General features: G+C 38.2%; 1 pseudogene; it reads left to right on the top strand.

Moving 5' to 3' along the window:
* The first annotated feature begins 13185 nt into the window (after positions 1–13185).
* LOC144454409 (immunoglobulin superfamily member 1-like) lies at positions 13186–18371 on the top strand (annotated as a pseudogene).
* The last annotated feature ends 2311 nt before the right edge of the window (positions 18372–20682 follow it).

Here is a 20682-nt window from a genome sequence, read left to right as displayed (position 1 = left end):
ACTCAAATCCATTTAACCCACTTAATTAGATTTTTTTAAATCATTACATCAAAGTCAACTTATACCCACTCCCTTTATGTATACTCCTTTAAAATGATGTAATAACAATACAAGTTCTCAAGAGTTACGTGTTATCTTCCCTTGTAGGGATGTAAACAGTTTACCCTTACTAATTAAATATTTTCTGTCCTGTTTACTTTTTTTATGTCTCTCTTGAGTCTTGTATTTGAAGATTAAATTTTCTCTTGAGCTCTGGTCTTTTTATCAGGAAGGTTTGGAAGTGTCCTATTTCACTGAATGTCCATCTCCTTCCTTGAAAAATTATGTTCATTTTCGCTAGCTAGTGGATCCTTGGTTGTAATCCAAGCTCCTTTGCCTTACAGAATATCATATTCCATGCCCTATAAACTTTTAATGTAGAAGCTGCAAGGTCCTGCATAGTCCTGAATGTGTTTCCATGATATTCAAATTATTTCTTTTTGGCTACTTGCAGTATTTTCTCTTTGACTTGGTAATTTTGGAATTTGGCTACTACATTCCTTGGCATTTCCAATTTGGGATCTCTTCAGAAGGTGATTGGTGGATTCTTTTTATGGCTACTTTACCCTCTGGTTCTAGTACTTCAGGGCAGTTTTCCTTGATGATTTCCTGAAAGATGTGTCCAGGCTCTTTTCTTTATCATGATTTTCAGGTACACCAATAATTTTTTTAATTGTCTCTACTGCACCTATTTTCCAGGTCAGTTGTTTTACCAGTGAGGTATTTTATGTTTTCATCTTTTTTTTTCCATTCTTTTGTGTATGTTTGACTGATTCTTGCTCTCTCATAGAGTCATTAGCTTCCACTTGCCCAATTCTAATTTTTAACAAATTGTTTTCTTCTATTGGATTTTGTACCTCCTTTTCCATTTGGCTCATTATTGTTTTTAAGTAGTTCTTCTCCTCAGTGAGTTTTTGTTTCTCCTTTTCTGTTTGGCCAATTCTGCTTTTAAGGAGTTGTTTTCTTCAGTGTACTTTTTTTCCCAGTTGCCCAACTGCATTTTTTTAAAGATTTGTTTTCTACAGTTAATTTTTGTCCTTCCTTTTCCAAGCTATTGACTCTCTCTTGCATAATTCTCATTTCTTTCCCCAATTTTCCTTCTATCTCTCTTATTTGACTTTTTAAATCCTTCTTGAGCTCTTACAAGAAGGCTTTTTGGGCTTCAGAATAGTTTGCATTCCCTTTTGAGGTTTCAGATGTGGGTTTATTGACAATATTGTCCTCATCAGAATTTCTGCCTTGATCTTCACTGTCCCCATGATAAGAATCTATGGTACATTTTTTTTTTTTGGCTCATGGTGTTTGCTTATTTCCTGGACTTTAAAAAAATTGAGCTGTCCTGCTGGGGAAGAAGATGTTGACCCAAGCTTCTTGGGCTGGGAGCACAGGGCCTGGTCACTGGCTTTGTGTGCTGAGGCCTCAGATGCTGGCCCTTGGAGGCTGTAGGGTTCTGGCAGCTTACCTGCTATTGGGCTGGAATCAGCTACACTGGAACTCTAGGGGTAGGATTGGGTAGTCTGGCCCTTGGATGCTGCCTGCTCACCTGAGCCTTTTGCTTTCTTTGGCTCCTTGCAGATGGATGTTTCACTGCTCAGGATGTTTCTCCACCTGGTGCTTTCCCTCTTGGAGTTGTGCTTCCCAGAGTTTTGCTGAAGCACTGGGAAACTTGGCTGCCAGAGAATGCCATGGCATGTGGTGGTTTTCTGAGCTGGTTTCCACTGTTTCCCTACCCATACTGAGACACTCGGGGGTCCTAGTGTTGGTGTTTGCCTGATCCATCACCTGGGGTTCAGGATCTCCCCCTGGTATGCTGAGATGGGGATTTCCACTAGCCTGCTGGGACATCTCCCATTATGTGCTTCTCCCCCTCCCCCAGGGCAAGAGGGGCCTTTCCCATTAATTTCTCAAGCTCTGTGGGCTGCAGTACTGCTGCACACCATCTTTCTGCTGGTTCAGCTATTCTAGGGTTTTTCCTGGGGTGATATTTTCTGGGCTTTCAGAGGTTAATAAGGAAGGGTGAGAGTGACTTACTTCTTACTCCACTATCATGGCTCCCACAAGTGGAACTCTATTCTGACTTGGGTGGGACAAAATGACTCACTGTGATTTTTTTTTCCTTGAATTTCTCCATCAAAATTTGGTCCAATACATTTTTCTTTTTATATTCGATATTTTATTTTACCCCAACTCCTTGTAAAGCAATTTTAACATTCATTTTAAACAATTGAGTTCAAAATTCACTTCCTCCCTCCCACTTCTCCCCTCACTGAGAAGGCAAGCAATTTGATATAGGTTATACATGTACAGTCATGCAAATTATATTTCCATGTTATTCATGTTTTAAAAGAAAACATGGACAAAAATAAAGAAGAAAAGAAAGTAAAGAAAAAGTATAATTTGATCTTTATTTGGACTCATCATTTCTTTCTCTGGAGATTGAGAGCATTTTTCATCATAAGTCCTTCAGAATTGTCTTGGATTATTGTATTACCAAGAATAACTAAGTCATTCACAGCTGACCATCTTACACTATTGCTGTTACCATATAAGATGTTTTCCTGGTCCTGCTCATTTCACTTCACATCAACTTTTGTAAGTTTTTCCATGTTTTTCTGACATCAACCTGTTTATCTTTTTAATAGCACAAAAGTATTCCATCACAATCGTATACAACAACTTGTTCAACTAATGCCCAATTGATGAGCATCCCCTCAATTTCCAATTCTATGCCACTATTGAGAGAGTTATTACAGGGGGCAGAGCCAAGATGGTGGAATAAAAGCAGTGATTTGCTTGAGCTCTCCCCCAAACCCCTCCAAATATTTGTTTTAAAAAAAGGCTCTAAACAAATTCTAGAGTAATAGAACCCATGAAAAGACAGAGTGAAACAAATTTCTAGCCCAAGAAAACCTGGATGGTTGATGGGAAAAGTCTGTTGCACCAGGCTGGAAGAGGAGCACAGTTCAGCTTGAGCCATGCAGGCAAAAACAGGGCCTCAGCAAACTCAGAGCAGGCCTCCAGGGACTGAATCATGGGCAGCTGTGGCACGTCTTAGACTTGTCAATCCACAAATGCCACAGACAACTTAGAAGGTGAGTAAGAAAGGTCTATGACTGCAGTGAGAGAGAAGCCCTAGTGTCGGTGCAGTCCCAGGGCAGTGGCTGCTTCTGGAGTTCTCAGCCCACATATGGAAGGGGGATTGAGTCGCTGACCAGAAGGGGATTGCAGGGATCTCTTTGCTGGTGCTGAGGCAGGATTGTCTTGCTTTGTCTGTGCTTGGATATGGGTTGTAGTCCTGGGTGGTGGTCCTAGGGTGAGGAGGAGCACTGGCATGGTGGAGCTTGTGACACTGGTGAAGAGAGAATCCTCCTCACAAATCCATTCAGAAAAAAGTGCTTGTGGTCACTCATAGACCAGAGCACAGGCCACAAAAAGAATAGACACCTCGCCTTTGATCATACCACCCTGGAAGAACTGAACATTTATAGGTCCCTAGAAGTATCTCTAAAAACAGCTGCACAAAACCCCTGAAGCTTGGAACAGTACATGTTCCACGCTGGAAGCAGACCTTAACATTCATTTTAACAAAGAGTTTAATAGTCAAGTAATTGGCTGGGAACATGAGCAAACAGACATCTTTGAAGGATAGCTTGGTGATGTAAAGATATTAGGACTGACTCCCCTGTGTTCATATGCACACCCCAAGGTCAGCTAATTCCTTGAGGCAGAATAGAACAGTGATTAGCAGGAGAGATGGATTTTTAAACTTAACTCATTACACGCCAGTTGAAATCTCAAGTTCAGAGAGAGAGAAAAAAATGACTACAACAGTTATAGGAAAAAATCAGTTAATTGTAAATAGGATCAATAAAGAATTTGACAAGAAATTTGATATGGAAGGTGTGAAAGAGTATTCTTATTGAATAAACTCCTATTTTTTCTTCATTATCAAGAATTCTAGTTCTAGGATTTCTGTAGATACAATTTACTCTATTAGGGAAAAGTTTATTTATTCCTATATTTTCTAATGTTTTTAAAATGTAAAGGTGTATTTTGTCAAAAGTTTTTTCTACATTTGTATTTTATAATTATGTGTTTTTGCTGTTAAGTTGCAATTTTATACTGTTCCTATATTAAATGATCATTGAATTCTAGAGATAGTACATGAATAATCTTTTAAGCATATATCTGAAGCCTCTTTGCTAATATTTTATTTTCGTATTATCCACCAATATTCATTAAAGATAATGATCTTACATTTTCTTTCTCAGACTTATCTCTCTTTGGTTTGATATGAAGAAGATATTTATCTCACAGAAGAAGTTCCAGGAAATATTGTATCTCCTTGACTTTGCTGGCCTCATTGTTGTATGCCTGTAAAACCTGGACAGTATACCAATGCCATCCAGGAAATTGAATCATTTCTGCTTGAACTGTCTTAGGAAGATTCTGAAGATCACCTGATTAGGATAAGATACCAGACACTGATGTCCTTTCTTGAACTAAATTGCCAAGCACTTAATCTCTGCTTCAGAGAACACAACTCCAATGGGCTAGCCACGTTGTTTGAATGCCAAATGTATATTTATCAAAAAGACTTTTATGGAGAACTCACACAGGGTAAGTGCTTAAATGATGGTAAGAAAAAAACAATACAAGGACACTCTGAAGGTCTCTCTTGAGAACTTTGGAATTGATCATGTGACGTGGGAGACACTGGCATAGGACTGCTCAGCATGGCATGCCCACATCAGAAAAGGGGCTGTGCTCCATGAGCAAAACGGAATTGAAGTAGCTCAAAAATAATGTGGAATATTCAAATTTAGAGATTCCACCACAAATGTTTACATGAATTATTTCTGCCTGACCTTGGGTAGACCATTCTGAGCTCATATTGGTCTGATCACCCACAGTTGGCCATACTGTAACTTGACTGCAGCATAGTGATGTCATTTTGGTCCTCTGAGAACAAAGGACAATAATCAATTAACAACTTTGCAAATGATCTATGTAAACCTTAAGTTCACTTTTTTGAATATTTCATAAAATTCACTTGTAAACCCATTTGGTTCTAGGATATTTTAGTCTTAGTCTTGAGTCTCATTTATGTTTTTTTTTCCCTTCATTTATTTCTCTAATATGGGGTAATTTAAATTTCCTATTCCTTCTACTAATCTGAGTATTTAATAGTTTTGAAAATATTCACCCATTTTATTACTAATCATTGTGCCAACACATAACTGGTCAAAATTCTGTCTGGTAATTTCCTTTGTTTCTCTTTATTTTGCCCTTTTTACGTTTTAATATTGGAAATTTGATTTTAGTGACCCTTTTAAAATCAGATTAGTTAAAGTTTATCTACTATAGTAACTTAAATGTTGTTAATTAAAGTTTATTTTTAATTTTATTTCTTTCTTTTATGATTTTCAGAATTTCTGTTTTTGTGTGAACTGTCTTTTTTTGCTTGTTAACTTTCAGGGTTTCTTTTAGTTGTGTGACCAAGTAAGTGATATGTTCACTCTCTGTTTTATTGATGAAGGTGTTTAGCTATCCACATTTGCCTCTAAGGGTTGCCTTGGATTTGTCTGAAAAGTTTAGAATTTTTATCATGTTATTATAATTTTCTTTGATTAATTTATCTATTGTTTATTTGATTTCTCTTTTGACACAACATTTTTTTAATATTTAAATATTTAGTTTCTATTCATGTTTGAATACTTTTCTTAAATGCTATCTATTGATTGTAATTTTATAGTGCTGTGTTATCATTTTTGGTTTCCTGCATATTTATGAGAATTTTAGGTCCTCATATATTCCTAGTCCTTTAAAGGGGCCTTCAATAACTGACAAATATATAAATACTTTTTTTTCCATATTCACAATCAACAGGAATCTATTATATTTATATTATCCACTATTCTAGATCTGTCCTTGAATTCTTTCCCATTCATTTTGTTGTTGCTATCATTGTTTCTATATTGTTATATGCACCACTTACTTTCAGTGGCATAACTAGTAGTTTTCAAAGCTTGCATGATTTTGCTTATTTGTAGTTTCCTTCTGCTCTCTTCCCTCTGTTATTTCTTTTTTGCTTAATATGACTCAATGGCCCTCTTCTTTCTTTCTTCTCTCTTTTTTTGTCCTCCACTCTATCACTACCACCTCTAATTTTCCTAAAACTCCCCCTACCTTTGGAAAAGAAAAGCAAAAGAAAAGCCTTTATAAAAAAATGCATTGTCAAGAAAAATAATTTCTGACTTGGAGATGTCCAATGTGCATGTCTTATTCCCTATCTTGAGTTCATCATCTTTGTGTGAAAAAGTGAGGAACATAATTATCAGTCCTTAAAAACTGCAAATAAAATAAAGCATAACTAAAATGTAACTGGTGAAGAAATGTGAGAAAATTAATAATATTCAAGCCTTAAGCTGTGATTAGCGAAATTTTATTTTTGGCTGTTAAAAAACAAAACACTTGGGAGTATAATTTAATATTGTTCTGAGTTTTGATTACATGGATGGATGTCAGAATTCCCAAGCAGCCAATACTAGAAAATGACATTGCTGCAGTCTGAGAACTGTGACAGTTGGATATTGAGAAAATTTGAGGAGATGACCCTGGTGTAATCTAAGGTAGGATCATTTTGACTCAGTTTCTGCATTGTGCTCTTTTCTTTCTGAACAGGATATTGCCCTGGTTGGTTAATCTTGAGCATAGTTTTTGATGCCCCATGAATAATGTGGAGTTTCATAATACAACTGGCTGTCAGATGCAACTTGTTCCTGGAATTAAACAGAGATAAAGGATCTTTCCCATTAAGATATATGTCATGTCAGTCTGTGTCTTTGAGGGTACAATTCCTGACATTGTTAAAAACTATACCCCTCCTTTTCCTTTCATAGTGAATTTCTAAAATCAAAGCCAAGTGAGTAATAGAAATTTTTAAATATAATAACAAATCTATTAATAGATTGATACTGGAATATCTCTGAGTTATTACAATAGAATCTAAGTATGAAAAATCTTACAATTTTAATCTTTATTTGTCATCAAATTATACTATAGGGATGATATCCTCCTAAAGGGGGAATTAGACAAAGTAATAAATCAAAGATGCAGTGGAAAGTTTTTAATTAAATGGAATAGTAAATTTTGAGAAAGGAACAGGATTAAACTGTTTCCTCTAAGAACTATATACATATGTATATGTTTGTCTTTCAAATGTATCTATTAGGGAAATTCAGGCTTTGTTTGTGCTTCTATAATGGGTTCTCAAAATTGAATTAAGAATTTTACATGTAAATTTGCATTTATACTTGTAAAGAGAAATTATTTTGCCATTTTAAAGTATCTGGTTTTAAAAGACAGAAAGGTTTATTTTATAAATAAGATTCTAATTTTTTTAAAAGATTCTTATATCAGGAATAGGGTTTAGGTAAAGATAAAAACCACAACTACTATTTATTTTTTCTTTTTATAAAATTTTAACAGTATTTTCCCCAATTACATGTCGACATTTTTTAACATTCAATTTTTTCAAGATTTTGAGTTCCACTATGTCCAAACGGTTATAAAACTGCATGAATTCAATTACAAAACATTTTTCACACAAATAAAGTCAGATCTAAACAATTAGAAAAATATTCATTGCTCATGTGTAAGCCCAGCTGATATAATAAAAGTGACAATTATACCTAAATTAATTTATTCAGTGCCATACCAAACTACCAGAAATACAACTACATACTAGTTCTGTATCCCAAAGAAATCAAAGAAAAAGGAAAAGCATTTGTATATACAAAAATAATTATGACAGCTCTTTTTGTGGTGACAAAGAATTTCTAAGAGGATCATTGAGGGGGTGCCTATCAATTGGAGAAAGGATGATCAAGTTGTGTATTATGATTGTGATGGGATCCTATTGTGCTATAAGAAATAATGAGCAGAGTCCAGCTTTAATATAAAGTTAAAAGTTGGAGTGGAGAAAAGGCAGGAACTCTCCTGAGCTCTCCCCTAAACCTCTCCGAACACCTTTAAATAATGCCCCCAAACAAATTCTAGAATGGCAGAACTCACAAAAGGTCAGGGTAAAACAATTTTCCAGCTAAAGATAACTTAGAAGGCTATCAGGAAAGGTCTGTCACACCAGGTTGAGGGTGGAGCACAGTTCAGTGCAGACCACACTAGCACAGATTGAGCCCAGCAAACCAGGAGCAGGCCTTGGAAGCCACTGAATCAGCAGTAGCACTGGCAGCAGTGGTGGAGCTCAGTCCACATACAGTAAGGGGTCAAAAAACTGATCAGAAGATTACAGGGATCTCTTTGCTGGCACTGGGGACAGGACTTTGTTATTTTGCCCATACTCAGATATGAGTCTCAGTCAAGGATGGCAGTCCAAGGGCAAAGAGGAGTAGTAGTACACCAGAGCTTGAAGCCCCAGTGGAGTGGGGACCCTATCACAATTCTAGGGCAGAAAAGAGTGCTTGTGGTCCACTGAATTAACAAACAGCAAGCCATGGGGTCAGCTCCTTTTGGAAGCATACTAGGCCTCAAGAAATTTCATCTCATGAACTTTTATCTCACAGCTTTCATCTAACAAATAACAGAATGCTGAGTGAGGAAAAATTAAATGACCTCCCTCTGTTTCTGAATGCCAGGCCTAGAAGTGCTGACCAGATGTGATTCCCAGTTGTAGCTATGGGTTAGGATTAGTTAGCACATGCCCAGTGAGTGAAGAATTGTAGAAAGCAAGAACATCTTCAGAATAGCATGGTTTAGGGCCCTAACTGTGGTTTAAAAGAAGAGAGGAGTCCCTGAGGTTGAACCCCCCATTAGAATTCAGAAGATAATAGTAAAGAGGACCTGAGGCCTGGAACGCCATTACCCATAACTCAAGATTAAATCTGATTATAATAATAAGCTGCTGAAAACAAAACAAGCAAAAGAAAAAAGAAGCTGACCGTAGAGAGCGACCATAGTGTAGAAGATATGGGTTCATATTCAGAAAAAGATAATGAGGTTAAAAAAAAAGCTGCTCTTACTCCAAAGAGTAACATAAAATGATCACAAGCTCAGAAATCTTGGAAGGAGTTAAAAAAGAATTCAAATATCAAAAAATGAGAGATCAAGGTAAAATTGAGGGGGGGGAGCAATCCAAAAAAATTATGAAAAGGAAGTTAACCAATTAGAAAAAGAGGTCCAAAATCTTAGGGAAGAAGATAATTCCTTGAAAACTAGAATTGAGCAAGAATAACCAAATGACATTATAAGACACAAAGAAATAATAAAAGTAGAAAAATTAGACCAGAACTTGAAACATCTCATTAGAAAAACAACTGATCTGGAGAACAGGTGGGTGAGAAACAATACAAAAATTATTGGATTACCTGAAAATTACAGTAAAAAAAAAAGAATCTCAATACAATATTACCAGAAATTATTAAGGAAAATTGCCACAAAGTTCTGCAACATGAGTAAAATACAAATAGGGAAAAAAATCTATTGTTCACCACCTGAAAGAGTTATCAAGAAGAAGACTTACAGGAATCTCATAACTAAGTTTCAAACCTCCCAGGTGAAGGAGAAAATATTGTAAGCAACAAGAAAAAATAAACCAATTCAAATACTGTGAAGATACAGTTATGATTTCACAAGCCCTAGCAACTTCTACACTACAACACCATAGGTCTTGGAACATTATATTTTAAGAGCAAAACAACTAGAATTGCAACCAAGAATAACATACGCAAAACAGTTGAGTAAAATACTGAATGAAAAAAATGGACATTTGACAAATTGAAAGACTTTCAGGTATTTGTAACAAACTAAATGGAATTCAATGGGAAATTTGATATAAAATATCCAGAAGAAATAAAAGGAAAACATTAAAGTCTCTTAAAGGAACTTATTCAGGTTAAACTGTTTACTTCTTATATATGAAAATATTACCAGCATTCTTAAAACTGTCACCATTACTAGGATAGTTTGAAAGAAAGGTTGAGGTTCAGTTGTGTATGATGGGATGATTCTAAAAATGAAATTGGGTAGGAAAAGATAAAAAGGACCAATCATCCCTTAAGTGGGGTGTGAAAGGAAAAATTGATACAGAGGAAGCAGGTGGAGGTAGAGGGCTGGTAATGGTGAACCCTTACTCTCATCAAATCTGGGTTGTAGAGGAATCAATGTGTACATCTAGAAGAGTGTAGAAGTTCTGTGGACTTGTAGAAATGTTAGCGGATTTGGGGACAGGGTGTGAGGGACTTTTAGAAGGGTGTGTAGATTAAGATTTAGGAGGATGGGAGGAAAAGATAAGGTAACAGGGATAGGATAAAAAGAGACAATAAGGACAAAAATGAGTAAAAATAAGATGGAGGGAAATTCACAAATAGTCATTATAACTTTGAATGTGAATGTGATGAACTCACCCATAAAATGGAAATGGGTAGCAGAATGGATCAAAAATCAGAACCCAACAATATTTTGTTTATAAGGGAAAAAAATTAAGAATGAAAGACACAGAGTTAAAATAGAGGACTGGAGTAGAATTTATGCTTCAGCTGATGCAAAAAAAGGCAGGGATAGCAATTGTTATCTCAGACAAAGTTGTGGCTAAATTAGATTTAATTAAAAGAGATAAAGAGGGTAACTACATTTTGATAAAAGGTAGCACAGACAATAAAGCAATAGCTATACTGCACCTATATGCACCAAATATGTCATCTAAATTTTTAAAAGAAATGTCAAATGGATTACAGGTTGGCGCAGGTAGTAATAATATAAAAGTGGGGAATTTTAATACTCCCCTTTCAGAATTAAATAAATCTGAGCAAAAAGTAAATGAGAAAGAAATCAAAACAGTGAATAGATTTTTAGATAAGCTAGACGTGATAGCTATCTGGAGATGACTGAGTAGAAACAGAAAAGAAATACATCTTTCTTAGCAGTTCATGGTACCTTTATAAAGATTGATTATAAACTAGGACATATAAATTTTATAGTTAAAAGCAGAAATATGAAACTATTGTTTTCAGATCACATGGCAATAAAAATCATATTTAATAAGGGACCATGGAAATGTAGATTTAAAAACTAATTGGAGATTAAACAACCTAATCTTAAAGAATGAGTGGGTTAAAGAACAAATCACAGAAACAATCAATAATTTTATTAAAAAGAATGTCAACAGTGAGACAACCTATCACAACCTATGGGATACAGCAAAAGTTGTGATTAGAGGAAAATTTGTATCTCTAAATGCTTACATTAATGAAACAAGAAAAAAAGAGCAAACCAATGAATTAGGAAAGCAATTTTTAAAAAATACTAGAAAAAGAACAAACTAAAAATCTACAATTAAACACTAAATTGGAAAACCTAAAAATTAAAAGTGAGATTAATACAATTGAGTATATAAAAGCATTGAGATAATAAATAAAACCTGGAGTGAGTTTTATTTAAAAAATCAATAAAATAGAAAAAAAAATTTGTTAATATGATTTTAAAAAGAGAGAGAAGAAAACCAAGTCACTAGTATTAAAAATGAAAAGGGTGAATATACCACTAACAAATATAAAATTAAAGCAATTATTAGGGGTTATTTTGTCCAATTATATCCAATAAATTTAACAATCTAAGTGAAATGAAGAATATTTACAAAAATATAGATTGCCTAGATTAGCAGAAGAGGAAACAGAATATCTAAATGACCTATTTTAGAAAAAGAAGTGGAACAGGCCATGGATGAGCTTCCTAAAAGAAAAGCACCATGAACAGATGGATTTACAAGTGAATTCTATCAAATATTTAAACATCAACTAATTCAAATATTTCACAAATTATTTGGAATAACAGACAAAGAAGGGATACTTCCAAACTCCTTTTATGAGTCAAATAGGATATTGACACCTAAATTAGTAAGAGTAAAAACAGAGAAAAAAATTATAGACCAATTTAATTAGTGAATATGGATGCAAAAATCCTAAATAAAATCTTAGCTAAAATATTACAATCATATATTACAAAGATTATATATTATAACCATGTAGGATTTATACCAGCAATGCTGGGATGGCTTAACATAAGGAAAATTGTTAATAATTGATTATGCCCATTATAAAAGTTCTTAAAAATCGTAATTGCATCAATAGATATAGAAGTTTTTTGATGAAGTACAACACTCATATTTATTAAAAACTCTTGAAAGCATAGGTATACATGGATTTTTCCTTAAATTGATAAAATGCATTTATCTAAAACTGTCAGTAAGCATTATTTTTAATGGAGATAAGCTAGAAGCTTACCAGTAAGATCAGGTGTGAAACAAGGATGCCCACTCTCAGCAATATTATCCAATATTGTATTGCAAATTTTAGCAATAGCAATAAGAAAACAAAAGAAATAGAACAAATCAATATGGAGAACATGATAACAAAATTAATCTCTTTTTGCAGACTGTATGATGATATACTGGCAAAATACCAAAGACTCAACTAAAAAGTTAGTTGAAACAATTAGTAATTCTAGCAAAGTATCAGGATATAAAGTAAACCACACAAATCATCAGCATTGCTATATATCACAAATAAAATCCTGCAAGAAGAGATAAAAAGAGATATCTCATTTAAAATAACTCAAGACAGTATGCAGTACCTGGCAACATGCCTGTTGGAACAAATGCAGGAATTATATAAACAAAACTATATAAAAATCTTTTATACATATAAAATCAGATTTAACTAACTTGAGAAACAGTAATTGTTCATGGGTAGGCAGGACCAATATAATAAAAATAACAATTTTACTTAACTAATTTATGTATTCAATGATATCCCAATTAAATTACCAAAATTTTTTTTACTGAATTAGAAAAAAAATAATAAAATTCATTTGGAAGAACAAAAGTCAAGAATATCAAAGGAGCTAGTAAAAAAAAGTAAAGGAAGGAGATTTAGCAGTACCACATCTTAAACTATGTTGTAAAGCTGTACTTATCACAGCTATCTGGTACCAGCTAAGAAATAGAAACATAGGTAAATGGAACAGAATAGATATATAATTTACAGTGATTCCAGCTCTGAAAAGATGGAGAGCTCAGAGATGAGAGAAATGCATCCTGGCAGTAGGCAGAGTTCGTGCTCAGGAATATAGATGACTGGAGAGATGCAAGAAGCTACAGCTGTCGCTCTGGGCAAGGGGTGTGGTGGTCAGAGCTCAGTGAACCCCTGGCCCTGGTGGTGACAGATGAGGGGGTGCTGGTCTACAATCATCCTTGGTGGGAAGGAGGCCAGTCTTGAGAGAGGAGATGGTAAGTTGTGGCAGGGCAGTCCAACACCTGCCCCCCTAGGTCCTACTTGGGCTTGAAGGGTCACCTAACCCTGACATTTGATGCCTCTCTTTCTCCCAAGACATACCCCCCCAACCCCTCTCTGTGGGCTGAACCTGGACTCATGGTGGTCCCAGGGGCCAACATCACTCTCTGCTGCTCAAGGCCCAAGCTGTCTTCTCTTGGAGAGGTAACTTTCACTCTGTGGGAGGCTGGGACCCAGACACTCTTACTGCAGCAGACCTCAGCAGATCTCTGGACTAGCTTCCTGCTCCCATCTGTGAGACCTGAAAACACTGAGAACTACAGCTGTTGCTACAGGGAATGGAAAGTGTATGCTAGAGGATCAAAGACCAGTGATGACCTGTAGCTGCTGGTGCCAAGTGAGGAGTGTGTGGGCCCCAGAATAACTCTGAGTATCACCTCTCTGCTCTTTGCCTAGACAGGGGCTTCATAGAGACAAGGCCTGGTGTCAACACACCCAACTCTGTCCTGGGGACTGTCAGGATTCAGACATGAGGCATTTCTATTCTGATCTAGAATCTAGGGAAGAAAGGTGATTGTGGGGACTGAGCTGAGTGTTAGGAGAAGAGTCACTAAGACCCAGAGGTGAAAAAGAACTTCAAAGTTCTCAAGGCCAAACTCTCTTATTACCAATGAGAAAAGTGAGGCCCAGAAAGAGAGAAGGAATTGTCCAAGGTCACACAACAAGTAAGTGACCAAGTCTGGAAATGAGCCTGAGCCTTCTTCCTCCTGGACCATGAACTGAGCCCTGATTTTAGGCTGAGCCATAAGCCTGTCTGTGATAGTCCTGATGAAAAGGTAGGTGTCATAACCTTCTAGCCCAGGAGTCATGACAGGCCCGAGACCATAGGTTGGATGGGTTCCCTCAAATGTGAAAGTCTCTTTAGATTCTTGAGTTGCTAGAGTAGGAATGTGCTGAGAAATCTTCTATTCCAACCCCTTCATTTACAGGATAACTGAGGTTTAGACAGGGCCAAGGTCACACAGGAACTCAAAGGCAGAACAAGGACTTGACCCATGTGTCCTGACTCCCAGCCTTGTGCTCTTCCTCTTACAGGATCTCTGCCCAACCCTTTCTTCTCAGCTCTCCCAAGCCTTGTAGTAGAGGACAGGATGCATGTGACTTTCCAGTGCCAGCAGCCCCCTGAGACATTCCTCAGGGTCATGACAGTCTTTCTGCTGAAGTTGGGGACCACTCATCCCATGAAGAGCCAGATCCAAGCTGGGACCTCAGCTGACTTTCCTCTCCTTTCTGTGAGGGCCCAGGATGCTGGCAACTACAGCTGTGTCTGCCACAGAAGGATGGTTCCATACCAGGTGACTGAGCCCAGTGAGGTACTAGAGATCTGAGTGACAGGTGAGGTTGTGTCCAGGTCCCCAGGGAATAAAGTAGAAGATTGGAAGTCAAGATGAAGAGGTAGCCCAGGAAGTCTGAAAAGCATATTGGTGGGAGGGGGCTCTTTTGAGCATCATGAGGTAGAGGTTGGGACAAGGGCTGCTGGTGCCTATGGAAGGGAAAATAAAAAGTGGAAGAATGGGCTAGCTTAGGCACCATTCCAAGCTCTAGAGACAATAATGGAAAGAGAACATCTGAGGCTTAGCATCCACCCCTGCCGAAGGAAGGCCATTTGGGAAAAGGAATGACCAAAGAGCCAATGGAAGCAGGTGTCAATGGTCAGAGAGTTCTTCAAGGAATGCCAGGCTCTTGCTTCTCTCCATTGCCATTCCCCATGTGGAAAGGAGCTTAAGATTCTCTGGCATCTATCTGTTTCCAGATTCACTTCCCAAACCTTCCCTCTCAGCCTGGCCTAGCCCAGAGGTGGTCTCAGGGGCTCATGTGATCCTCCGGTGCTGGAGGCCCTTAACACATACCAGGTTTGTTCTCTACAAGGAGGGAGATAAGAAAAACCTGTCAAGCATGAATCCCACTCAAGATGGAGCCCTGTTCTTCCTGACTCATGTGACCCCCAAGCACTCTGGCAATTACAGCTCAGATACCAACTCAGCACCAATGGAAGTTTCTGGACACAATGCAGTGACCCCCTGCAGCTTATAGTGACAGGTGAGAAGAAGAAACCCACAGGACCCACTGGAGGGCACCAACAACCACTCCCTCCCTCAGCTCCTACAAGGAAATGAAACCAAGGCCTTGGCTCTGGCCAAGAGACACAGCATAAGAGACAATAAACACTTTGACCCTTTTTCCCAATTCCAGGACTTTAGAGACCAAGGGTGTGAGCTGGGTCATGAGGCTTCCACCATCTCATGCTCCCTGGTAACCCACACATCTCTGTCCTGGTTTCTGGCTTTCTCACCCTGATTCCAAAGGATAAGCCCTCTCTGAGCAGTATTTGTGTCTAACTGCTGGAGGGCGGTGGTGTTGTGGTGCTATGGAGGGGGATAAGTAGACCAAATTCAGATACACTTTCAGGGCAAGGACACGTCCTCTCAGGAGTCCAGTAACACCCTCCTCCTCCTCCTCTGCCTTCTCTTGCTGGCACTCCTCTGCCAAGGATCCATCCCTGTGGGTGAGTGTGGCAAAGACAGAGTGAAACCCCTCAGGGTCTGAAGGAATAAAGAGGTGGGTAAGGACTGGGCCCTCCGTTTCCACCTTGGAGATCTTCCCTGACCTTGCTTCTTCCCTTCCCGTGTCTCTCTCACCAGGGTCTTTACCAGGAGAGAACCCTAGGAGGTAAGGAGACTCAGCTCCTCTTCCCACAGTCCCCTTTTCCTTCTTTCCCATGTAACCCTGGATGCTCTGCACTGCACAGGGTCCCTGGTGAAGAGGGGTTGCTCACAGAGGCTCCCAACTCTTTACCTATGTCCTATTTCCTACCTCTCTCTCTCTCTTTACTAACAGGTGCCTCTGTCACCCTTGTCTTCCTTGTAGCACTTCCTTGCCCCATCAACCTAAGGCCCCCAGAGAGGAAGTCCTGTGTAAGTTATCTGGACAGGGAGAGGGTATGATCCTGGGGCAGGGCGAGGGCATGGTGAATGGGATTTCTGGTCCTAAAAACAGGAAGAATGATGGAACCTTCCCTCCACCTCAGATACAGAAGTGGCCAAGGACAGACCAAGGGAACCATCGGTGAGTTAGCCCACCCTGTCCTCCACCTGGAGAAGCCTGTTTCATCCTTGACCCTAACTTTTCCCAATAGGCTTTAAATCCAGGGTTGGACCACCTCTTAATCACTTACATATTCTTTCTTCTCTTCCTCATTAGAGTACATCTGAATTGGGCGTTTTCAAAATCATGTGGTTTTTTTAGTATTTCAATAACTGTGCATCAATATCATTTATTTCCTTCATAATCTCATGGATTTCATTTCATATAATTAAAGGAATGGGACTGAGAAGGCATCTATAGCTTTCACCAGACAGGCTGTCAAAGCATTCACGATGCACCAATACATTAAGAAGTCCTGCTCCAATGTCACTCACTGTTCCCTCACTCTTGTATTTCCCTTCAGGGCCCCATAGCAGAAGAACCCCAGGGAGTGACCTACGTTCAGCTGAACATAAGAACCTTAAATAAGAGGAAAGCCAACCCCAAGGAGACACCCACAGAACCTACCCTCTATGCCACTGTGTTCCAGAACTAATGGTTTGGGCACTTTTCATGAAAGACTTCTCTCCCTTCTGTTCTTCCACCCCTGTCTTCTCCCTCAGCCTCATTTCATCTGTTCTCTGGTACATCTTCCCCAGGTTCCCGTCACTGAGGAGCCGTGATGGCAATTAGGGATAGCCACAGGTGTCTAGAGTCACACAAACCAAGTGCATCAGTCTCCAATCGTGAGATACACACAATTACTTACAGAGTAGAAGGGGGTGATCATCTCAGAGGAGTCAATAGCAGTCATGGAGACCAGAAAGGACCTTCTGCACCAGATGGGATTGGAGCTAAGTTGTGAAGGAAACCAGGCAAGCTAAGAGGCAGATTGGAGGAAGGATTCAATTCAAGGAAGGAGGGACACTCACCATGGAGGCATGAAGTTAGGAGACTATTGTGTGCAAGGACAAAAATAATGCTCTGGTGTAGCTGGCTTATACAATGAGTACAGGGATATCAGGTGCAAGAAGACTAGAAAAGGAGGCATCCACTGAGGCTCATCACCTCCCTGATGTCCTCTACTGATCCCTGTCTGGTGTCAAGCTGTCTTTTCCACCATCACACAGTCTCTTGCATATGTCCCCTTCTCTCCAATCACACAGTGACTACCCTAGGGCTTACCTCACCCCTGGTCTATTGCAGTTGCCTGCTGGTGGGTCTGCCTGCCACCAGTCTCTCCCACTCCAATCTATCATCCCCTCAGCCATCAAATTGTTGTATTTGAAGTGCAGGCCTGAATATGTCAGCCCCCTAGCTAATAAACTCCACTTGCTCCCTATCAGCTCTAGGATTAAAAATAGAACCCTGTATCATTCAAAGTCCCTTCATAGGCTTCCCCATGACCTTTCAAGTCTTCTTACAACTTATGTCTTCTCATACACTCTTGGCAGCACAGACAGTCAAAGTCCCAAGCAAAGGCCATCAACTTCATCAAGGCATTCCCATGATCCCCACCCCTCTTCTATTCAACTCATACTCTTATTGTCAGTGTCTACCATGATGGCTCATGCAGAGTAAGTGCTTAAGAGATTTTTGTAGACTTTTATTGGTAACAAGGTAGGCCAGGTCCAGATAGTCTTTGAAAACAGGCTTGAAATCTGAAGGAACTTGTATATGTGATCTAGTCTGACCATGGAGGTCTGCAGAGATTAAGTGGCTAGGGAGTCCCTTTAGAAATTGAGTTTAATCAAAGTGAAAGATTAGAGACTCACAATAAAGAGATAGGAGTCTCTTGGAATATAGGCTAGATGGAGAAGTCAGGAAGGGACCAAGGAATGATGAGGCACCCATAAGGAAAAGAACCCTTAAGTCTACCCCATTCTTGTACAGAGATGGGCAGATTGTTGGGAATTGTCTGGCATCCCTTTCAATATCTACTGCTCATATCCTTTGAAATACTTTCCTCCTGGTCACTAGATAGTTGCCTTTGTGCATAGTTGTGTTTTTTGCTTATTTTCTTTACTATGGCTTCAAGGCAAGATTTTTCATATTTTAAAAGTTGTTTTTAATTTAAATATGCACAAAAACCCCAAGCATTTCCACGTGCCCAAAGGAATGTAAAATCAGAAGCCATACGGCATTGTGAATTTCCATTTCTCACACACACACAAATGTACACACATATATACATAACTTATATGTGTTGTTTTCAAAACCGTCCTTTTGCATGTACTTCCTTTTAAATTTTCTTCTATTCTCTTCTGTATTTTTAAATATACAAATGCTCCTTCTTTTTTGGCATTCCTATTGTTAACCCTACCTAGAATCAAAAAATTTTCCAAAATTAAAAAAGGAAAAAATCCTTATAAAAAATCAGAGTAAAGTAAAATTAATCTAGATGGTGTTCCTGTCAAAAATATGTTTCTGTACTTTGTGTCTATTACTTTCAGTCAAGTTTTGAGCCCCATGCCTCATCAGAGGTCCTCTGAAGGCATGCTTAGTATTTGCATTTTTCCAAGTTCTTAAATCTTTCAAAGTTTTTTCTTTTTACAATATTAATGTCTTGGCATAAATTATACTCCTGGTTATGCTCCCTTCACTCTGCATCAGTTCATATTCCCAAGGTTCTCTGAAATCATCTCATTTACAGTTTCACACAGTGCAACATCGCTCCTTCATTTTCATTTCCTGCTGGTGCAGCCATTTTCCAGTTGTCTGGTTGATTGGTGAGTTCCCTGTCCTTCATTTTTGAAGAGGACCAGAATGACATCACTATGCTAGAGCCAAGTTTTAGTGTATCCAACTGAGGCTCATCAGACCAGTCCTAGCTCAGTGTATTCTACCACAGGTCGGGCACAAGTAGGCCTGTGAACTAAAAGCAACCTAGGACACCTGCTTGGGTTCTTGTTCTTTTCTTTTTCCCCTTTGTTACTCTTTCTTCAAGATTACTAAAGGTAGATTTAGTAACTAATTTTCCCTCCTTACTATTATACTCCACCTTAACCCATTCCACCCCAATTCCTGCATTTCCTTATTGAGTTTCATATATTTCTACACAAATTTTTTTGTGCATGGGTGTACTTAACTCTTGTCTGTGCATTGTATATAAAAATGAGGTTCCTCTGATGCCCACTCCCCTACTTCTTCCTACCTGTTTGTATACTATTTTATCATGCACCCCAAATATGAGGAATAGCTACCTTCCCTTCCTCACGTCTACAGCAACATATTCCTTTAACCCTCCCTTCTCTTATGCCTCTTAAAATGATTAAAACAATCTGCAAATTCTTATTAAACTCTACATGTATCCTTTGAAGACATTGAGCTTCGGAAGGGGTACTTCTTTCTTTCCTCTCTATTTGAATGTCAGTGAAGGCAGACTCAAGATGAAGGAGCAAGAGCTAGTAACTTTGCCTCAGCTCCCCCACAATGACCAAGAAAGTGTCAAACCAAATTCTGAGAAGCAAAACCGAGAAAAGTCACAGTGAGTCATTTTTTCCAGTGCAGGAAGCATGAAATGTTCGCATTCCACCATCATACAGCCTCTTCCAATTATTCAAGAAAACTGGCCTTTCCAGTTTTTTCTGGACCTTTTGGTTGCTTCTTAACTGTTACTGCTTTTCTTGTTGTTTTCAATCTATCAGAAATGCTTGCAAGTTCTCTATTGCATTATAGCTCTCCATTACTTTTTTTTCCTTTATAGGTATATACTCAGCTTAACAATGCAAGTAAATCTGAGTTTTGAGGTCAAAAATTTTTGAACATTTTATACAAAAATCTACACTCATTTAGAGTAGAAGCTCCTTAGTCTTTTGTGATCCTGACTGTGATTCCTTGGGATTTGAAGATCCTCTTTCAAAGGCTTGCAGGATTGTTGTTCTTCAGTATGAGAGATCTGGAGTTTGGTGTGTGGAATTCCTCTGATTCTCTTTTGGAAGTCTTCAGAAATGGTTGGTGTATTCTTTTGATATTCACTTTGCCCTCTGGTTCTAATAGAAGTGGATCATTTTTATGATTTCTTGAAATATAGTGTATAGGGGGATTTTTTTGGTCTCAGTTTTCAAGAAGTCCAGGGATTATTAAAGTATCTCTTTTTGACCTTTTGTCCATGTGTGTTGTTTTCTATATCAGATATTCTACTTTTTCAGCCATTTTTATTTAAAATTTCTTCCTATCTCATGGAATCATTGATTCCTATTCCATATATTTTAGCATAATTCTTTTAGAAAATCCACATTTTCCTCTGAGT

This window comes from Phascolarctos cinereus, unplaced genomic scaffold (assembly GCF_003287225.1).
Source record: "Phascolarctos cinereus isolate Bilbo 61053 unplaced genomic scaffold, phaCin_HiC Scaffold_726;HRSCAF=1367, whole genome shotgun sequence".
NCBI classification, from domain to species: Eukaryota; Metazoa; Chordata; class Mammalia; order Diprotodontia; family Phascolarctidae; genus Phascolarctos; species Phascolarctos cinereus.
This window is presented reverse-complemented; position numbering and strand designations above follow the sequence as displayed.